At 42.5% G+C, this 20,120-nt stretch overlaps 1 pseudogene; it reads right to left on the bottom strand.

Annotated features, from left to right (window-relative positions):
• Positions 1-17,767: 17,767 nt before the first annotated feature.
• LOC148755752 (serine/threonine-protein kinase MARK2 pseudogene) lies at positions 17,768-18,780 on the bottom strand (annotated as a pseudogene).
• Between the last annotated feature and the right edge of the window lie 1,340 nt (positions 18,781-20,120).

Below are 20,120 nucleotides of genomic sequence, written 5' to 3'. Positions count from 1 at the left end.
CCTTCTGACTGGTTGAACATGGACTTGGGAGACTAAAGCTGTCACCATGACAGCAGATCTTCTTTCCAAGAGTGAACACCAAATGCAGTAAGTGCCAAGCAAAACTGCAGAAGAATGTCAATGGATTCCCCTTGATGCATCACCAAAAAAAATTTCCTTACACACACACACACACACACACACACACACACACACACAAGCTCCAAGTTTCCACAGATGTAAAGTCAGGCAGAAATGGAGGCACAGGTCTCCCCTAAGAGGGATGTGTGGTGATTTGGGAAGGATGTCTACTGCCTGCCTTGGTGGGTGGTGCGAGATTTACAGGGACCTTATCCTTTCTTTTTGTCTTAAGTCTCAGCTGGCAGAGTCAATTCCTTTCTCTCAAGTGCTGGCTCTGAGAGTCGCTGCCCATCTGCGAGCAGCAAAAAGGAGGGGTAACACATCACAAGGCCTGGACAACTACTGCTATTTGCCATGAGGATGGCATGGAGTTTGCAGCGGCCCACAGCAGAACAAGCAGTCCCAGGCCTGCACCACACTCACCCCCTTGTACCTCCTCTGGCAAGAGACAGCTCATCTTCTGCGAGGCGTCCCTCTTGAGACTAGTTTAAACTCCACAGGCTGATGCAAATGTATTTCAGAAGACATCGAACTTGCATTGATTGTATCCCTGTGACTGCAGAGTCTGGCAGACTTAGACTGTAATAGAACACAGACCTATAGATCACAGCTGCTTAAGAGTGAAGAAATGATGCTTCTTTATAAGCTATCCCTGTGATGGTGCTGTGGAGGCATTTCCCAGACATGAATCCATGCATCCAGGACAACAGCCTTAACAGAACAATTTTATCCCCATTTGACAGATGATGGAACTATGGCTCAGAGAGTATAATAGCCAGAGGAAGCCAGGTTATGCTGTCGTAACAATCTCAAATCCTCAGTGGCTAAAGACAACAAATGTTTCCCTCAGTCTGCAGGTCCAGTGGTTCTCCAGGGCAGTTGTTCTCCACTTGGTAACCCATAGACCCAAGCTGCTTTGCTACTCTTGCATTTGTCATCTCAACAATAGACTTCCAACTGTGCCCCAGCAGGGGAAGTAAGAGACAGAGAGTCTCACAGGGGACGTCCACTGCCTCAGGCCAGGAAGTGACAGCCATTACTTCTGGTCAGATGGCCCTGCTTAAATGCAGGGGGTTGGGAAATGGAAACTTTCCATACACCAGGGAAGGAGAAGAGAACCAGGTATTGGTGAACACGGTAACGTCTGCCAAAGAGAAGTTAAGCAACTCTCACTGTCCTTGTTCCATCTCTGGTTTGTGTCCCATTCTGCCTGTCTATAAAATTCTTCTCTCTCTTGCATACTGGCTCTCTTGAATTTTGTGGCCCATATGTTGAAAACAGGACACTAATGTCGCTTAATGTTAATGGTATAGATTCAGCCACTTAAAGCCTCTGGTCTCTCTCTCTCTCTCTCTCTCTCTCTCTCTCTCTCTCTCTCTCTCTCTCTCTCCCTTCCAATTTACCAGGGCCGGACAAGTTGGCGCAGTTTGGGATACCTGGCCTCTTCCTAAATGAATCAACTGTGGTTGGGAGAATGGGGAGAAAGTCCACATTATAAGAACAGGCAACAGGCACTTCCTATTGCAACCCTGTAAATAGAAAGGGGGTACTGGGTGTTGACTCCGCAAACAGTCTTTAGAGCTTGTAAGTGGAAGAATGAGGAATCTGACTCAAGTCGGCCTGACTCCAAAGCTCTTTTACATTTACTACACACACAGCCTCCTGGATATTTTAAAAGTCAAATAATTGGGAGAAACAGTCCTTGTAGATACAAAAACATGGACACTACAAAAACTACGCATCTTCAGACTTACTATTGCATGCACAAGTTAGTCTAAAATGGAGGAAAATATTAATAAGGTTATCAGATTCTACATGACTCAAAATATCGTGCAGCCATCCCAAAGCTCTATGATAAAGATTATTTATTTTCTTCTCCCCTCCTGGGTCTAGCATCCAGACCAATAGCTCTCCAATACAATAGCCACTAGCCATACAATTATTTAACTTTAAATTCATTAAAACAATAGTTTCTAAGGTCAAAAAAATTGAGGGCAAAGCTAGGTTAGGGAGTATGTGAGAGCTTTTGATATGCAAATATGTCTTGTGAATTTCCAGGGGGATGTAATAATATGCCACACTTCCTAAACTTATTTGACCCCAGCTCCCTTTGGTTTGGCAGGGTTTTCTCACTGGACACAGAATTCATCCCTAAAGTACTAAGGCTGGTTTTTATGGGTGACTTGCCCTGAAGATAATTTCAAAGGAATGCTTGTTTCAGAATATTTTGAGATTTGAAAGTACCATGTAATAAGAATGTTCCCAAGTTGATCACAAAAGACAAGCCTAGTTGGAGCATATGTTCTGTTTTAATCATTAACAAAAGTTGCTTTCTAGACACTTGGTATGGTTAAACACACAGAAAAGTTTGGAAGCAAAGAAAACAAGGAGAATTAGAAATGGGTCTGAAGCCATAGAAAGAAAGAAACTAACTCTTAATCTGCATTAGACTTGGCTTCAAGCATTTCAAGTGTCATGAGTAATGATATGATGGATAACTCCTTTTGAAATTTAGTACAATTGTTAAGGAAATTGTATAAGAAGTTTCTAGCTATCCTTGGGGATGAGGTAATTTTCCCCAGCCAAATCTAGTCTGCAATGATGTAACTTTCTTTCCAAACTGCCCAATAATGCATGTGGTTTGGTCAGGTTGACCCACAGATAATACGGACTTGGCTGCCCCGTGGCCTATCACAGTGTTTCATTTCCTTTCCAATCTTTCTTGGCTACATGGCTTTTGATATGGGGCAGGGGTGGGGGAGCTGTAATACTTCCACATTTCTTGTTCAAATTGTGAATTGATTTTGATAACCAAGCCAGATTTTGAGGCTTTTGGCTACATTTGTTTCAAGAAATGTGGTAGTTCTGGTACTCTGCAGTAACTATTTCTAATACTAGTTAAATATGTAGTTCTAGAATGATTTGGCTCAAAATCAATAACATTCCCATAATGAACAGTATTTGAGTGAAAACAGAAGCTACCACACAAAAAGTACAGCTGTCAGGAAATACCAGATTTCAGTCATGTCATATGAATCCATCTTCATGTCATGTTGGAGTCACAAAATTGCCTAGAGGACCACACATATTAGGGCACGTTAAATAGGTGGCAGAAATATTTGGAACTTTGGTTTACATACAAATTTAAAAAGCTAATGAAATGAGGAAAAAGCTTTTGATAAAATTCAACAACCATTTATAGATAAAAATTCTTAGCAAAATAAGACAATAACTTCTTAAACCTGAAAAGGGGCAAAGACAAAAATAAAAACCTATAGCTAACATTATACTTAATGAAGAACTACTGAAAACCTTCTGTCTAAGGGAAGAAACAGAGCAAGAACATCTGCTTTCATCACTTTTATTCAACATTGTGCTGGAGTAAGGCAAGAAAGAGAAGCAAAGGTATAAAGATTGAAAAGGAAGAAATAAAACTGTCCTTAGATAAAAATGACATGATTGTATACACAGAAAATCCTAAGGAATCTTCAAAATAACAGCTAGAAATAACAAATGATTCTTATCAAATTTGCAGAATATAGATCAATATATATAAATCAATTTTATTTTTATATAATAATAGCAAAACAATTTTAAAAATTAAATTAAAAATGTATTTACAATAGCACCAACACATGAAATACTTAGGAATAAATATAACAAAATTACAAAATAATGCTGTTATTTAAGAAGACTTAAATGAAGTCTTCATATTCAGGAACTTTCTTTCTTGACCCAAGACTCAATATTGTAAGATGTCAGTTATCTACAAATAGACTCAGTGCATTCCCAATCAAAATCCCAGAAAATTTTTTTTTCGTAGAAATTTTAACAAACTGGTTCTAAAATTCATATATACATTAAATGACCTTGAATAGCTAAAACAATTTTGAAAAGAAGAACAAAGTTGGATGATTTAGCCCATCTAAATTCAAGATTTATTGTAAAGCTATAGTAATTAAGATATTGGAATTATAGATAAATAGATGAATGGAATAGACTAGAGAGTCCAGATATAGACCCACATATATATGATATATATACATATCCCACATATATATATATACATATATATATATATATATATATATATATATATATATATATATATATGATATGGTCAGCTGATTTTTTTACAAAAGTGCCAAGCAAATTCAATGAAGAAACGAGAGGTTTTTTTCAACAAAATGTACTGGAATAACTGAATATTCATCTGCAAAATAAAAATTACCTTTGATCCATATCTCACACCATAGACAAAAATTTACTCAAAATGGATCATATACCTAAATGAAAATCTAGAATTATTAAACTTTTAGATCAAAACATTGGATAAAATCTTTACAACTTTGATTTTGGAAAACATATTTTAGTTACAGCAACGAAAGGACAACTAATAAAAGGAGAAATTGACAAATTGGACTTCATCAAAATTAAGAACTTCTGCTCTTAGAAAGACACTGTTGAGAGAATGAAAAGACAAGCCATACAGAGGAAACATTTACAAGTCACACATCTGATGAAAGACTTTTGTCCAGAACGTATAAAGAACTCTCAAAACACAATAATAAGAAAACAAACAATCCAACAACAACAAATGAACAAAGGGCTTGAACAGATATTTCATCAAAGAAGATACAGAGATGGCAAACAAACACATGAAAAAAATGTTCAACATTATTAGTCATTAAGGAAATGCAAAGTAAAACCACAATGAGATACTATTTCACTAGAATGGCTGAAATTAAAATCTGACAACATCAGATGTAGGCAAAAATACCGAGTAACTGAAATTCTTGTAAAATCACTTTGGAAAACTCTTTGGCAGTGTCATTTAAGTTAAGTATATGCCTTCTCAATAAGTCAGCATTCCACTGTTAGATAATAACTCAAGAAAAATAACTCAAGAAAGCATATACTCATAAAAAGAGTTTGTGCAAGAATGATATGTCAGCTTTATTCATAATAGCCCAAAGTTGGATACAACCCAAATGCCCATCAACAGGAGAAGGTATAAACACAGTGTGTATATTCATACAAGGGAATGCTACTCAGCAATAAAAATAATGAAGGGCAGATACCTGCAAAAACAGAGATGAATCTCAAAAACATGCTGAGCCTATGAAGCAAGAGACAAAAGGACACACACTACGTGATTTAAATTATATGAAGTTTTATAATAGGCAAACGAATCAATGGTGATAGAAATCAGAATCGTGATACCTGTGGAATAGGAAAATGGACATTTCTGGGGTGATGGAAATATGCTGTATCTTGATTGGGCCGTGGTTATACAGGTGTATAATTTTGCCAAAACTCACAGAATTGTACACTTATGACCTGCACATTATATAATATAATATAAAAATAGCTGTTGACTTGCAACATCTACTTTTTACCTCTTGCTTAAAGACTTCATATTATATTTTTGTTGTTGTTGCTGGCGATGGTGTTTTGGCTTGAAAATGAAACTCTTAAGTGCAAACAATAAGTTGTATGTCAAATCGTGCATCCTATTATGCACAGAGGAGTCACTTGGGCAAGCCAGTCTTGTTTCATAATGGACACATCTCATATGCATAGAGGGAGCAAAGTGTCTTGATAATTACACTGCCATCAAAGCAAAGGACAGAGCCAGTCAAGAGCTAAGGCTTTGGGTTCGGGCAGATTTGGGTTTGGACCCTGGCTCTAGCATTCCCCAGCGATTTGACTTTGGGTAAATTACTGAACTTCTTGTTCCCTGAGTCCCTCAGCGGTAGACAAGAGGCGTATAATGCCGACCTCACAGAGTTGTTAGGAGATCACATGAGACAATGCTGACAGATTGTTAGCACAGTGTGTTTTAACAACATGAAGAATAAAACAAGGATTGCTCTTAGAATAGATATATAATACCCTAGAGGATTTTGGAATTTTACTTAGACATTGGTCTGAAAGTTCCCAGAAACATTTCCTTAGATGTTTTTCCCACTAAATGAATAAGTTAGTTTGTGATAAAGAAAAAAGAATTTGGTCCCCTGGGTTCACATCTCTCACCTTTCCACAAGATTATTTTCACCTCCTACTCCCATCTTTATCTTTCAGTCTCACCTCTAACTTTACCTCCCTAAGAGGGGAGAGGTTCTCAGATTCTGATTTCACACAATTGAGATGCAACACTGTATTTTACATATCACTGAGATCTGGGTTACTTCAAGATAGCTAAGGCCTTAAATGGAAAAGCACAGAACCTAAGCATCCATTCACAGAGCAGGTGAAATGTGCCGATCTCACGTGGTTTTGAGTGTCGGAGTCTGTGCCAATCTGATGATACTCAAGGTGCACAAATGCAGCCGATCAAATAGGTTCCTACAAAGAAGATTAGCTTCCAGAATGGCCTGAGTTGTATCCCGAGCTATACAGTGTCCTCCTCTGACCCTGGTCCCCATCTTTTAAAATGACTACCTTTCACAGCTAAGAGATCTGTGTGATGTTGCAAACGTGGCTTACCTTTTCAGGTCTTAGTCAAACAGATCTGAGAATGGAGCTCAAGTTGCCCAGAACTCACAACTCTCTCACATTGCCAAGAGCAAAGCTCAGCTGCCAGAGATATTTCTTTACCTTGGTTCTAGTTTAGGCCAGGTAGGGGCATTGCTGGTACACTGCACTGCATCTTTTAGCCTATGGCCTGCTTTGTCTGTCTGGAGCTCAGTGTTCTGTCTTCTCTGAGTGACCACAGCTGGCACTCTCCATTCTTCTCATTGACACACGTGGGGAACTGTGGCATGCTTAAGTGCTCTGAAGTCAAGCAGACTTAAGGTAAAGTCCTGCCTCACTGACCATAGGACCTCGGGCCAGTTCAAATTTCTCAATCTCAGTTTCTATAAAGTTGGTCTAATAACAGCACTTGTCTATTTTCCTTAGGATTTAATGAGACAACATATGTAAAATGCTTACCAAAGAGCCTGGGACTTAACATAGGTCAATCATTACTCTTATTGTACTTACTAATTATAGTTTTTGTATTGTTCTCCCATTGTTGCCTCTAGATAAAAAGTTGAGTCCCAAACTAGCTTGTCATTTCTGTGAGGGTGAATGTACAGTTTGTACATTCTTTTTATGTATCCCACAGTAGCTGGGGTAGTGCTGGGGGTTGGGGGCAATATCAATAACAGCTTAATATGTGATTATAGGGGACTTGATAGGTTTCTTGGCATGATGTGGCTTGATATGACTCGCCTCTCCATATATAACTTACATAACGAACAGGTGGTCTTACTTAATTATTCTTATATTGCAAGTCTCTTCCCCAAAACTTTACATTGGAGACACATTCTCTACATGTAGATGAAATATTTATATGTGTGGATGGTTCACATTACACTTTTATTTTCTTTAACAATGTGTTTCTTTTTGGTAAGCCCAGGTTAAACCTTTTGGGATATTAATTCCTCTGGTCCTTTCTGAAAGAAGACAGGGATCAAGGCATTATTTAGCAGATTTCAAAGATTGAAAAAAAAAGAAAATCCTCCTAACTAGTTCACTTACAGTGTATTTGTTACAGCAAAAAAGGTGGCCACCGCCCCTGGAGGGAACAGAGAGAATTGGGTGACACAAAGATAAAGGCCAGCTGGATCGCAGCAAGAAGTGTCCTCAGGTGACCCAGGCTGTTTCATGAGAAAACAAGAATGTCCTCACAGCTGAAAACAGCAGAAAGTGACATAATTCATGTCAGGTTACGAAGTGACTTCAGCAGGTGGCCAAAGAGAGTCCTCTAACCTTGCAGTCCTTAGACGCTGGCAGGCTCCGTCCAGAGCTTCCCGTGAATCTGCCCAGGGATGAGGGGCAGGGCTCCTTTTAGCAAAGGTCAAGGTGGGCCCGAGCTTTGGCTACCTGCTTCACACCTGTCAACACTAGGACAAAGGCAATGACCCTGAGCATTCGGGACCAACTAGTGTTGCATATCTCCCCAGGAGAGATGCTTGGAACCATTTTTACATGCGTTCCACATTCTTTTGTATAAGGCTGGCATGACGGAGAGGGGACCTGAGAGCCTCATTTCAACAGCAAGAGTTGTTTTCTTCTTTGTCACCTCTCCACATCACAGGTCCCTAGGAGATGCAAGAGACCAGGTCTCAGAATCCCAAGATACAAACTAACACTGAAGAATTCCCAGAATCCATTTTCTTCTGCCCAACCATCACCGTGTCTCAATGACAAAATGGCTCCCTTGGACTATTGTCTATTTACATTCTCCAGGATTTCAGTTGTCACTTTTCATTGGAGCCTTTTGTGTTAGGTATAAAGTTAAACCAAAAATTGAGATGTGAAAAAAATGTAGTTTTTTTTTAAATTCTTTTTTGTGTGTGTTAACAATTTTCTTTCAAGTTTGAGCCCCATTCAGCCAAGGGGTAAAAACTTATTCTTAGCTAAATCAGTATCCTCCTCTTTCTTCAAGGCTATATCTATTCTCCAGGAGGCGTACAGTATTGAAATGTAGAAAGTGGGGGAGCAGAAGGAAGGATTACCTTAGCCTGGGTATTCTCATGTCTGGCCTCTGGGAGCCTCCCTTCTGCCCTTCTTCATTATCTGGTCTCTGAAGAAACTCTCTCTCTCTCTCTCTCTCTCTCTCTCTCTCTCTCTCTCTCTCTCTCTCTCTCTCTCTCTCTCCCCACCATCCATGCCTGCACCACTCTTGGGAGCACAGAAAACATCACTGGTCCCAGTCCACACTGAAGGAGGGGGCTTCTGAGAGCTGCCTCAAGCCTGCCCACCTAGACAGGCTTCACAGATATTTCTTCTGCTCCTCACCTTCCCAGGCAAGGTGGAATCATGTGGAGGGAGCGATGGGAATTACTGTCGTCCTGGCTTGCCCTAGAACCAGGGGCACTATCCTTTCTGCAGTTCAGGGATTTCTGTCACTCCTGCTCCTTACTCTTCTGCTTGGCTGGGCAAAACTCAGGACCCAGCGGCCTCTCAGCTTTCCTTCCCTCCATTCCAGCTTTCCTCTCCCTCACTCCTCTAGAATCACTCCACAGAATCTTTATCTAGTCCCAGGGTGGGGAAACCTTGCTTTTACATCATCCTATATTTTTAATTCCCTGAGTTTCCAAGATGGTGTTGAAATTTTCCCCCTCCTCTGTGGCCTGGTGAAGTACTACCGGGTGAAGTACTACCCTTAGACCCGGATAAATGGGACCTGCCCCAGGCCTCATGCCTCAGGAGACCCTGTGCTTTGAAGTATTTTCCTTGAACTCTTCTAAATCATCCTCTGGCCCCTGAAAGGCATGTGGGCCCCATTCCCATTTCGCTCCTTTGGAGCCCTGTCTCACTGTTCTATGTGGGAACCCAGATCTTGCACCTGCAGGGTCATCCAAGGACCCCGATGCTGGCTCTGGCTCTAGAATGGTAGCTTGAAGAGCCCATCACTTGTAGTGGATGGAGCAGTGTTTGTTTCCCAGGCTTGCATGAGATTGGACTACCATGCTGGTGCTCCTGACATTCTGATTTTGGGTGGCTCAGACTGTTTATAAGAATAGTTCCCCACCCCTGCAAAAATATTTGTCTGGCACTTCACATACACTAGGGATGACTTTGTTTTTGTATCTCTTTCTTTCAGTCAGGCAACAGCATAAAATTTCAAGCTAATTATAGGATAAAGGGAAGAAACACAGGAGTAAAAGAAAATAGGGGAAAAGCATATCAGTAAATCTACCCAAATATTATATTGTTATTCTCATGAAAAACAGCAAAGTATATAGTCTGTATTGAGAGTCCGAAGGTGTGTTCTATTTTTAGTTCTAATTCTGACTCTCCTACTAATTAACGGTGTGATCTTGGGCAAGACACTTCTTCACCTCTCTGGCTTTTTTTTTTTCTTTTTCATCTTTGTGGGGGCGGAGCCCCAGAAAGTAGTTTCCAGGCTCTCGGCCTCTCATAGAAAGGTGTTGGCTCAGGTAGTAAATGGCCAACTGTGATTGCATGGCCATCAGCTGTGGCTAGTTGGCCGTCAGCTGTAACCAGTGAGCCATTGGCCACTAATATAACTGCTGTGGCTACGCTAGCAGAGAGGAGGGAGAGGGAGAGGAGAATGGGGGCTAGCAAGAAGATGGCGGCTGGGCTGGCAAGTGTGGATGGCGGTTTGCGGACAGTGTGGATCCAGCCTCCAGTGAGAGTATAGTGCCGCCAGAGAGAATATAGTGGTATGACTCCCCTACCTATGGCTCCGTGGGTGTTCCTTTTTGGCCTCACCATATCCTGCGTTCTTGTATGGGGAGCGGGACCAGAGACCCCGCAGGCCACCCCGCATGACAAATGGCGCAACAAGCAGGGTCTCCCGCACGACAATCTTTAAAATGAAATGGATGGGTGAGTGGGTGGGTGGGTGAGTGGGTGGATGGATGGATGGGTGGATGGGGAGGTAAGGAAACTTGCCGGACAGACTAGGGAGGAGGAGGAAGGAGAGCTGGTGACCATCTAGGGGCTCTAAGCTTATCTAACTGCTGCACATTTACCATTTCCCTGGTCATCTTACCCGCCCCACTTCTTTGCCTACTGCTTTGTTTCAAGAGCAGCTTGGTGAGGTAGTTGAATAGATCACTCAAGTGGTTAGAAAACCTGAAATCTTCTTCTACAATATTTGTTGTGCACTGGGTGACATATGGACAATTTAGAAACTCTCAAAATGTCAATTTCCTTAGCAGTAAAACTCAGTTAATGATACGTGCCGTGTTTATCCTGCATGGTTTTGTGGGGATCGAATGTGATAATGGGCCTGGACAATGCTTGGCAGCCAAGAAGTGCACACAGGAGGTCATGCTTTGGGAGGTATTACTGAGACGCCCTTCTTTCCTTTTTCCCCTTCATGTATGGCTTCCACAAAGCATTGTTCCGGGGGATTTCACAGTGCCTGAAAGACACAGAGTGACAGAAATCACAAGATAAGGTTGTGTTACCATGTTGAGCTCAGCACGTGTCAGGGAAAGAGACTGTTTGTTGTTGTTATTTTCTTTTTGTTGTGAAGGCACTGAAGCCAGAAGGTGTATGGTTATTGCAGGGACAGTAAAAGCCAGGGGTTTATCGTTTTTTTAATATGTGTGGATTTCCACCTGAACTAAGTGAGGCAGTGGAAAATTTCCAGCAATATGCTGAGCCGACGTTTAAGCATTTGTGGACTAAATCCCATTATGTGTGGAGACACGGCAGTGCTAAAAGGTGAAGACTTTAGTTATCCTCCTGTTAAACAGCCATGTTATAATAAGTTCGTAAAGAACTGCCACATCTTATCCCTTTACCCTGAGCCAGTCACTCTTGGTCACTTTTTAAGTAATTCTTATTCTGTAGTATTATACTTAGACTCTGAAAAAACGCTTTAAAAAGGATCCAGGCTGGCCTTCTCCTTAGTTCAGTGGATTTCAAAGTGTGTCCTTGGACAAGCAGCAACACTTGGAAACTTGTTAGAAACGCAAGTTGTTGGGCCCGGTCTCAGACTTACTGAATTAGCAGCTCCGGGGATGGGACCCGGGGCTCTGTGAACAAGCCTTCTTACAGTCCTAAATTGTGAGAACCCAAGTTGTAGTTCATTACGTCCTTAAACAGCATACCTGAAGGGCAATCTTTGTGGGCTCTACTTGAATATTTCTGGTGACAGGGAGCTCACTACTTCAGGAGGAATCTGATTAGAAGTCTTAACAATTAGGTATTTTCTCATTATGACGAGATAAATCTGACTTCTTGTCTTTTCCACCTGCTGGCCTTGGCTCTATCCTCTGAATGCAATTCAGTTACACCTGATGGGAGATGACTGGTAATAACTGGGCTAATTATAGTAGGAATTGGGTAAAAGTGAGTACAAGAGGAGAAACGGGGAGGGCGGCCACTGCGTCACATTTTCCTTTCAATCAAATAAAACAGCAAGATTAAAAGCTGTCCCCAGCATTTGTGAGATTATGATAAATATCAGTATTAATAACAATAGTGACAGTAATAATTACCCACAGCTCGATTTGGATGCAGGTCAAGTAACCATCCAAATCAAATTACATGTAAGAAAAATATGTGTGTTCAGTGCTGGGAACATTTTCAGAGAGGAAGAAAAATTGGCACTGTGAAAAACATTTCACCTTCTAGTGGGGATAAGTGCCCTTTTCCATTCCAAGGAAATTGTAAGAGAAAGGAGTACCCCGGTGCGGTGGGGCGGGGTGGAGTGGGGGAAGGTCCCAGCCCAGGATGGTGGGCAAAATGAGCCTTTTCCTGGTCACCCCTCATCCAGGGATGCTCTGAATTGAATACACTTGTTTGGCCAGATTTTGTTAGTGACGGTCTTTTCTGTTGGTTTTTGGTGGGCATTTGGCAGAAGGGACAGAGGGAGTGTGTCATTGTCACATAGGAATCCTCCAGCAGGGAGGCAGGAAGGGTGGAGGTGCCCTGCCTGGATGGAGAGGCCACTCCAGACTCAGCCTCTCCTTCTTTCAGTCCAGCCTTGGTCTCTTCTATTCCATTTTCTCCCCTCTTATGGCTGAAAGCACTGGCAGCATTAAGCATTGCCAGGGCACTCTCACAAATCATTTTTCCTCCCCCCAGTTTGATCCTGGAGAGTGTTTACTTCCTGTCAAACCCCAGGGACCTGCTGATTTTTCCCATTACTGCAAATTGCTGCTCTTGGATGCTTTGCATTTGTTATTAAGATGTAATCAGGGTTTCCTAACTGATTAACAGCCTCACCCCTCAGCCCCCAACCCTCACACCTGACTGGGAGGCAACAGCAGTGAAAAGCAGAATCTCCTGGCTGCTGGGTATCTGGGGCTGTCTGTACTGTCAGGGCCTAATGGGTGTTATGGGTAGCTGGTGGGAGCTGAGAGAGCATCAGGATGGAGCAAAGAGATGCTGGGCTCCTGTGTGAATCCCGGGCGTGCTGAGAAAGAACTTGGTGTCTCTCAACTTCCTGGGAATTGTGCTGGGTGTTGGGCCGCATGACAGGCCTCTGGAATGATGATGGCTGATGGCTGTGACGGCCTGCCCAATGAGGCAGAGGCCAGCCTGAGCCGGGACTTCCAGATGAATAGGCACAGAGCATCTCTTAAGCCTGAGCAGTAGGATGATGAGCACACTGGTGACGGCCGGCCCAGAATCACGTCAGGCAGTGTGCTCCAGAACAGCTCTGAGCGCTGCCAACGAGGCAGCCCCCACCACCCCTCCCCACCTGAGGGCCCCACCAGAGGACCCCATCTCCTCTTCCCACGGACCCGTCAAACCCGCTCAACCCCTGCTGCAGTTTTGTCCATGCTCAAAGCCAACAAAATGCACACAAATGCACATCCACACACTTCCAGCGGCTTCTGAGCACACACACAAAATCAACTTGCTTTCTTAAGGACTTCTGTGACCTTTTCCCCACTCGCCTTGTCTTGGTTTTTTGTTTGTATGTTTATTTTACTTTTTTAAATGTCTTCGTTTTCATCAAACAAGTGTCTGGACCCTTGCCCTCACTGAAGTGTCATTGGTGCATGAGAAAACGAAAAGCCCGGGAAAATCACGGATGCAGAAATCTTACTGAATCACTGAGAAGGGAAAGGGTGAGAGGCCTGGGGAAGCCCAGCACCACAGCGTGGCAAATCCAAGCAAAGCATCAAAACGCCATGGATGGGAGAGCCGAGCTACAGTCACTTCACTGTGTGCTGCTCACACAAGTGGGAGCTGTGTGAGGGATCTTGCTCCTGAGGGGACAATGGACCTGTGTCACCTGATTTTCATTAGATCTACTGGGTGTGTTTTGGGAACAAAACATAGAGTAGGCAGGTCAGGGAGAACAACAGTGAGGTGGAATTTTCGTACCACTGCAAGTGCCAGACCTGAAAAGAGACAGACATTAGTCCTTAGGGAAATGAAAATTTAAACCATAATGTGACACTGTGACACATCCACCAACAGTTCAAATCCTGCCTGTTCCATTTACTGCCCCTGTTATCTGAGCCCGTTCACTTCAAAATGAGGATAATAAATGGTGATAATAAATCTATCTCACCGGGCTACTATGAGGCAAATTCATGGGACTATCTACAAAGTACCGGGACTTACTTTTTTCTTTCTTTTTCTTTTGTTTGGGATGTGTGTGTGTGGGGGGGGGGGGGAGGGGGGGGGGTTAAGACAAAGCTGGGTTTTGTTTTATTTTTTCTTTAAATCAAATCATTTTTGGCATCATTTAAAGAACACGATGAAACTTTCCTGAAGACCAGAAAGGATTATGGCAGTCTTATCTTCCCATGGAGTAAAAAAGTCAGTTATTTAACTCTAGAGTTGCAATATTCTAACCTCCCTACTAATTATATTACTTTTTCCTGGCATGCTATTAGACAGCTAAAAGCTGGCAAAAGCAAAGCCCCGACCTAGGGCCCTCCCTGGCTATTCAGGGAGCAATGTTGGAAACCACTGTAAAAGCGGGTTATAAGGTCAATGAAAGAGAGAGCAGGACGGTCACTGTCTTTGGCACAAGGAAACATCTCAGAATGTGTGTAAGGAGAAAGACAGAAGATGGGGGTTGGGAAAAGCAGAGAGAAACTTTATGAAAGAACTTTTCCAAGGCACGTATATGGTACATGGGCTTTTAAGTGTGCCGTCAGGGATGTCTCACTGGGGCAGCTGGAGCCCGCGGATCTTTTCCAGGTGTAAGCAGTGGGGCACGGGACAAAAAGCCTAATGATTATGGAATTGAAGTCCCAAATTATAATTAATCCCAGAAGGTGAGAAGCAAGAGAATGCAACAGAAGCAAAATTGGAAGCGATAATAGCCAAAAATCCCTGAAAAAAGATATCCAGCCACAGATTCTAGAAGCTTAGTGAAAGCCCAGAGGATAAATACAAGACAAATGAATCTAGGAATATCATGGTCTGATATATATCACTGCTGAGAACAAAGAGAGAGAAAATCTTAAACATAACCAATTAAAAAAAAAAAAAAAGACACATTACTTTGAAGGGAGCAAACTAAGACTAATATGACCTCCAAAGAAATGATGGCAGTCAGAAGATAATAAAATGATGTCTTTAAAATTCCATAATAATAGTGGGAAATTTTAACAATGTAAGTAACTGATAAATAAGCAATCAAAAGTCAATAAGTCTACAGAATGTCTGAACAGCAGGTCCAACAATTTGATCTCTTAACACATAGAAAAGGCGCACCCAACAAGTGCAGTGCAAGCATTCTTTTCTAGCGCATATGAAACATTTTCCAAAATTGATTATATGCTAGGCCATAAAGCAAGTTTCAACAAATTTTAAAGGATTGAAATAGTCTTTGGCTACAGTGGAATTAAGCTAGAAATCAATAACAAAACTGAATATAATGATAATAAAATATGGCCTATTAACGTGTGTGTTTACAGGAAGCGTATAACCTCAAATGCATACAAGTGTATCAGAAAAGAAAAAGAAGGCTGAAGAGTAATGATCTAAATATTCATATGAAGTTAGAAAAGTAAAACACAACTGGACTCTAACATAATAGCGATAAGGATTTATAAATAGATAAGGATTTCAAATAGACATTCGAAATAGATGACAAATGTGTAATAGAGAAAATGAACAAAACCAAAGGTTGGTTTTTAAGACTAATAAAATTAATAAATCCCTAGGAAGACAGAAGACTAGAAAAAAATGGATATGATTAAAGATTCTCCTTATGTTAAAAAAAAGATATTATGAACAACTTTATGCCAATACATTTGATAATTTATAAAAACTTTCCTTATCAAAATGAATACAGAGAGAAATAGGAATTCTGAATAGTCCAATATCTATTAAAATTGGATGCATTATTAAAAATCTTTCCCTCAAGACAACTCCAGGCCCAGATAGTTTCACCAATGAATTTTTCCAAACTTTAATAAATCACACCGATTCTATACAACTCTCCAGAGAATAAGAAAACAAAAGACATTTCAAAACTTGTTTTGTAAAGCCAGATATAATTTAAAATAATGCAAGGACATCACAGACATAAAAATTACAGGTGAATCTCTTTCGTGAATGTAAATATAATATTCTTTATCAAAATATTTGCAAGTCAAATCCAGTGATGTATAAAAAGAACAAATCACAACCGATAAAGGTTAATTCCAGAGATTCGGGAATGGTTTCATAATTGAAAGATAGCAATTTCAATTTATCACATTAATAGAACAAAGGAGAAATAGAAATTGAATATAGAATAATGTAGAGTATATAAAATGATAAATATAGGATAAAGGAGATGGGACCATCTCAATAGATGTAGAAAAAGCATTTGATAAAACTCAACATGCAGATGAGCAAGCAGTGCCTGGTACAGCAGCTCGTGATGCCAGTGGCATCTGCATGGCGCACTTGACCAGAGATCCGCGTCTTCCGGCGCTGCTGCCTCCTGACTCTGAGCAGGCACTATCGGCGCTCACCCACCTGGCCCTGGCTCGCTCGCCCCGCGGCCACCACTCAGTGTTCTAGGGTCTGGACTAGCGCGCTGCCTTTGTTACAGTTTCCAGGGCCGGCAGAGGTTCCGCCGAGTGCATGGCATTTTGCTCCAGAGGAGATCTCTCAGCCAGTCTCAGAAAGGTCTTAAACTACAAAACTCATCCACAGGAAGAAGGCAGCATGTGTACTGTGTGAGCAAGCAACACCATCGTGCCATAAAGGAGGAATAGACAAGGGAGTTAAGGATTCAAAACCAAGGGAACAGAAGACCAAGAGGGCACAACATGCAAAAGGGGCTCCAAGCTGTCCTTCAAGCTCACTAAGGATTTTGGGTATGATGCTTCTGCAGGCCACAGGTGATGCCAGATACCCTGGATGTGAATCCACGGCACTTTGCACACCTTCATTGTCCCCTGGACCACGTCCTCTCACCCAGGGATCCTTGCACACACAGTGTGTACTTCTTGCACTGCTGCCACCTGCAGTTTGCGTCCAGCCTCTGGCCGATCTCCACTTGGTGGGGCTTCCTGGACCTCAGCTTCCACCAGTTCAGCATTTAAAATGCAAGGAGCCTGGCTTGACCACCCCCGGAGTCTGGTTGCCTAGGCATCCAAAATCTAAAGGGGCTTTACCTTATTGCATTTGTAGTACCCCTTCTTGGGTGGCAGACAGCAGAGCTTTCTTAAAAAGTTCAAGCACCTCTTAGTCACACCCCCGCCGGCCCTGGTTGATTTCTTTTGGGTTTCCACTGCTGCTGCTGGTGCTGTGGCAGGAGGGAGAGTCTCCAGGGTGACACTGGGGAGCTGGGCTAAGGATGGTGATGCTGGAACCCGGACTGAGCTTGGGAGTGGTGGTTCTGGACCCTGGTCTGTGCTCGGGGGTGGCAGTCTTGGAGCCCAGTCTGGGTGGGCAGGTGGTGGTCCTGGACTCAGCGGTTGACTTGGAAATAGTGATGCTGGACTCTGGGCTGGGCTCAGGAATGGCGGTCCTGGAGCCCAGGCTGGGCTCGGGAGTGGTGGTACTGGACTCAGGGGTTGACTTCAAAGTGGTAATACTGACTCTGGGATGGCCGAAGGACTGGCAGACTCTTGGGCCTTCTGCCCTTACTCATGGTCCATAGGCTGCTGCTCTGCCTTCTGGAAACCCGAGCACTCTGGCTGACCCTCCTGGACTGGCGAGGGACTACAGCTCTGGAGCTCAGGAGGATGGAAGGGCTTTGGCTTTACCTTGATGGTGTGACACTAGACTTTTGGTTTTTTTGTGTTTAAGATACGGTATGTGGCCATGACATTATTATATGTTTTCTTTGACAATGTGTCCTTGATGTCTTCCCAATGAAAGCCCAGATTCAGCATCTCTTTTGTTATCCAGGGGTCTATGACATAACTGGGTGGCTCAATGTAAGACTTCAGTTTTTTCTCCTGGTCCTTGTTTAGCCAAGGATCCGGCATGATGTCTTTCAGATTTTCTCTCTTCTGGGGGTTACGGGGTAGTAGTTTTTTTTAGGAAGTTCTACACATCCAAGCATAAATAGGATGGCACCACGTACTCCCTGCTGAGGACCTTCTTCTGCAGCTGTCCCCAGTTCATTCCTTTGAAAGGGACAGTGTTCGTGAGCATCCTGTACAGCAGCACTCCCAAGATCCATGTGTCCGCGGCAGGGCCATCATATTTTTGGCACAGGAAGAGTTCTGGGGCTGCATACATGGGCTGCTGCAAAATGTGCTCAATTGACAGCCAATGAAGAATGTGCCAAGTCCAAAGTCTGAAAGTTTAGCATTCATTTGAGTGTCCAACAGCACTCTGTGTGGGTTCAGGTCCCTGTGATCAATGCCCTTCTCGTGGCAGTAGTGCACTGCTGACACCAGCTGCTGTAAGATGCCGCGGGCCTTGTCTCCGGTATGTGGCCGTGGGCATAAAGGTAGTCCATCCAGTCCCCTCCAGGCACGAGTTCCATGACTAGGAAGAGTGATTCCGTAGTGCTGATCACATGGAATAGTTGGACAATGTTAGGGTGGTGCAAATCTGCCATGCAGTGGACTTCTCACAGGAGAGGTCTGTGAACTTGGAAGGCGACCAGTTGATCTATGATTTTAACAGCTACCTGCGTCCCTGTTAATATGCGCCGGCCCAACACCACATTGGAAAAGATGCCCTTGCCAATAGTTTGCAGAGCTCGTAATGGCCACTGTAGGGCTCCTGGTCAACAGGGATGTCTGAAAAGTCAGGTGACATGGTGACCCGCTAATTATACTCACTGACAGTATTAACTATGCTCACCAACAGTGCTAATTAACAATAAGTATGCTAACTATGCTGATTAAATATACTATTAATAACTCTATCAACAATATTACTAACTGTGCTAACAAACAATAACTATGCTAACTAAGCTGACTAAATATACTAACTGTACTAGCAATACTAACTAAAAATACTAACTAGGTTGGCTCGGTGGCTCAGGTGGTTGGAGCGCCATGCTCCTAATACTGAGGTCGTCGGTTCAATTTCCACATGGGCCAGTGAGCTACACCCTCACAGCTAAGATTGTGAACAACAGCTCTCCTTGGAGCTGGACTGCCGTGAGCAACTGGAGGTTGGTGAGAGCTGTGGTGGGTTACTGTGTGCTGCCGTGGGCTACCGTGTGCTGCCGTGGGCTACCGTGTGCTGCCATAGGCAGCCGGTAGCCAGCGAGAGCCGTGGGGAGCTGCTGTGAGCAGCCGACCGATGACTGGCGACCGACTGCCTCTGCCTGGGGGAGCCGTGTCCTACACAACTAGACTGAAAAACAACGGCTTGAACTGGAGGGGGCAGGGGGCAAGGCGGAAAAAGGGGGGAAAAAGAATGTTAAAAATATATATATTAACTAAAAAATTTAAAGAAAAAAATGAGAAAAAATAATGAAAAAACAAAAAAATTAAAATAAAATAATGAAGAAAAAGGAACAAAAGAAAAATAGGAAAAGAGAGCAAAGAAAAATAAGAAAAAGGAAAATAATAAAAAATAAGTGAGAAAACAAAAAATTGAGAAAATTAAAATAGAAGAATATGGAAAAACAAAAAAAGAAAAATGGGAAAAGAGAGCAAAAAAATAACAAAGAAAAATAATAAAAAAGACAAAAATGAGACAAAGAAAACAAGAGTGAAGGGATAAAATAAAACAGGGGGTGGGAGGGAGGGAGGAGAAAACAAGCTAAATGGTCCAAGTCCAACAGGTCACCACAAATCAGCTTCCTGGGCTGTAATGGACAGAAAGCTCAGCCCAGCCAGAGCCTTATATAGGAGTGTTTGGTAATTCCATCACACTGGTGCTTTATGAGATCAGAGCCAGAAACTGACCAAATATGGCTAAGGATAAACAGTGGTTTTCTCAGTTTTTGGTTTCAGGACCCTTTTACGCTGAAAAAAAGGGAGGACTCCCAAAGACTTTTTGTTTATGTGGGATATTAAAGACTGATATTTACTGTATCAGAATTTAAAGTCTGTAGGATGCTTCAAAAACAAACAAACAAAAAAAGCGGGTATTAGAATGTTTTTCCAGGGGTGGATAGTGTTGCATTTTGAAAAACCCCTAAG

Source organism: Rhinolophus sinicus, chromosome 14, assembly GCF_057876585.1.
Source record: "Rhinolophus sinicus isolate RSI-liver-muscle chromosome 14, RSI-T2T, whole genome shotgun sequence".
Taxonomy (NCBI): Eukaryota; Metazoa; Chordata; class Mammalia; order Chiroptera; family Rhinolophidae; genus Rhinolophus; species Rhinolophus sinicus.
The sequence above is the reverse complement of the archived record's forward strand: the minus strand, read 5'-3'. Positions and strand labels throughout refer to the sequence as shown.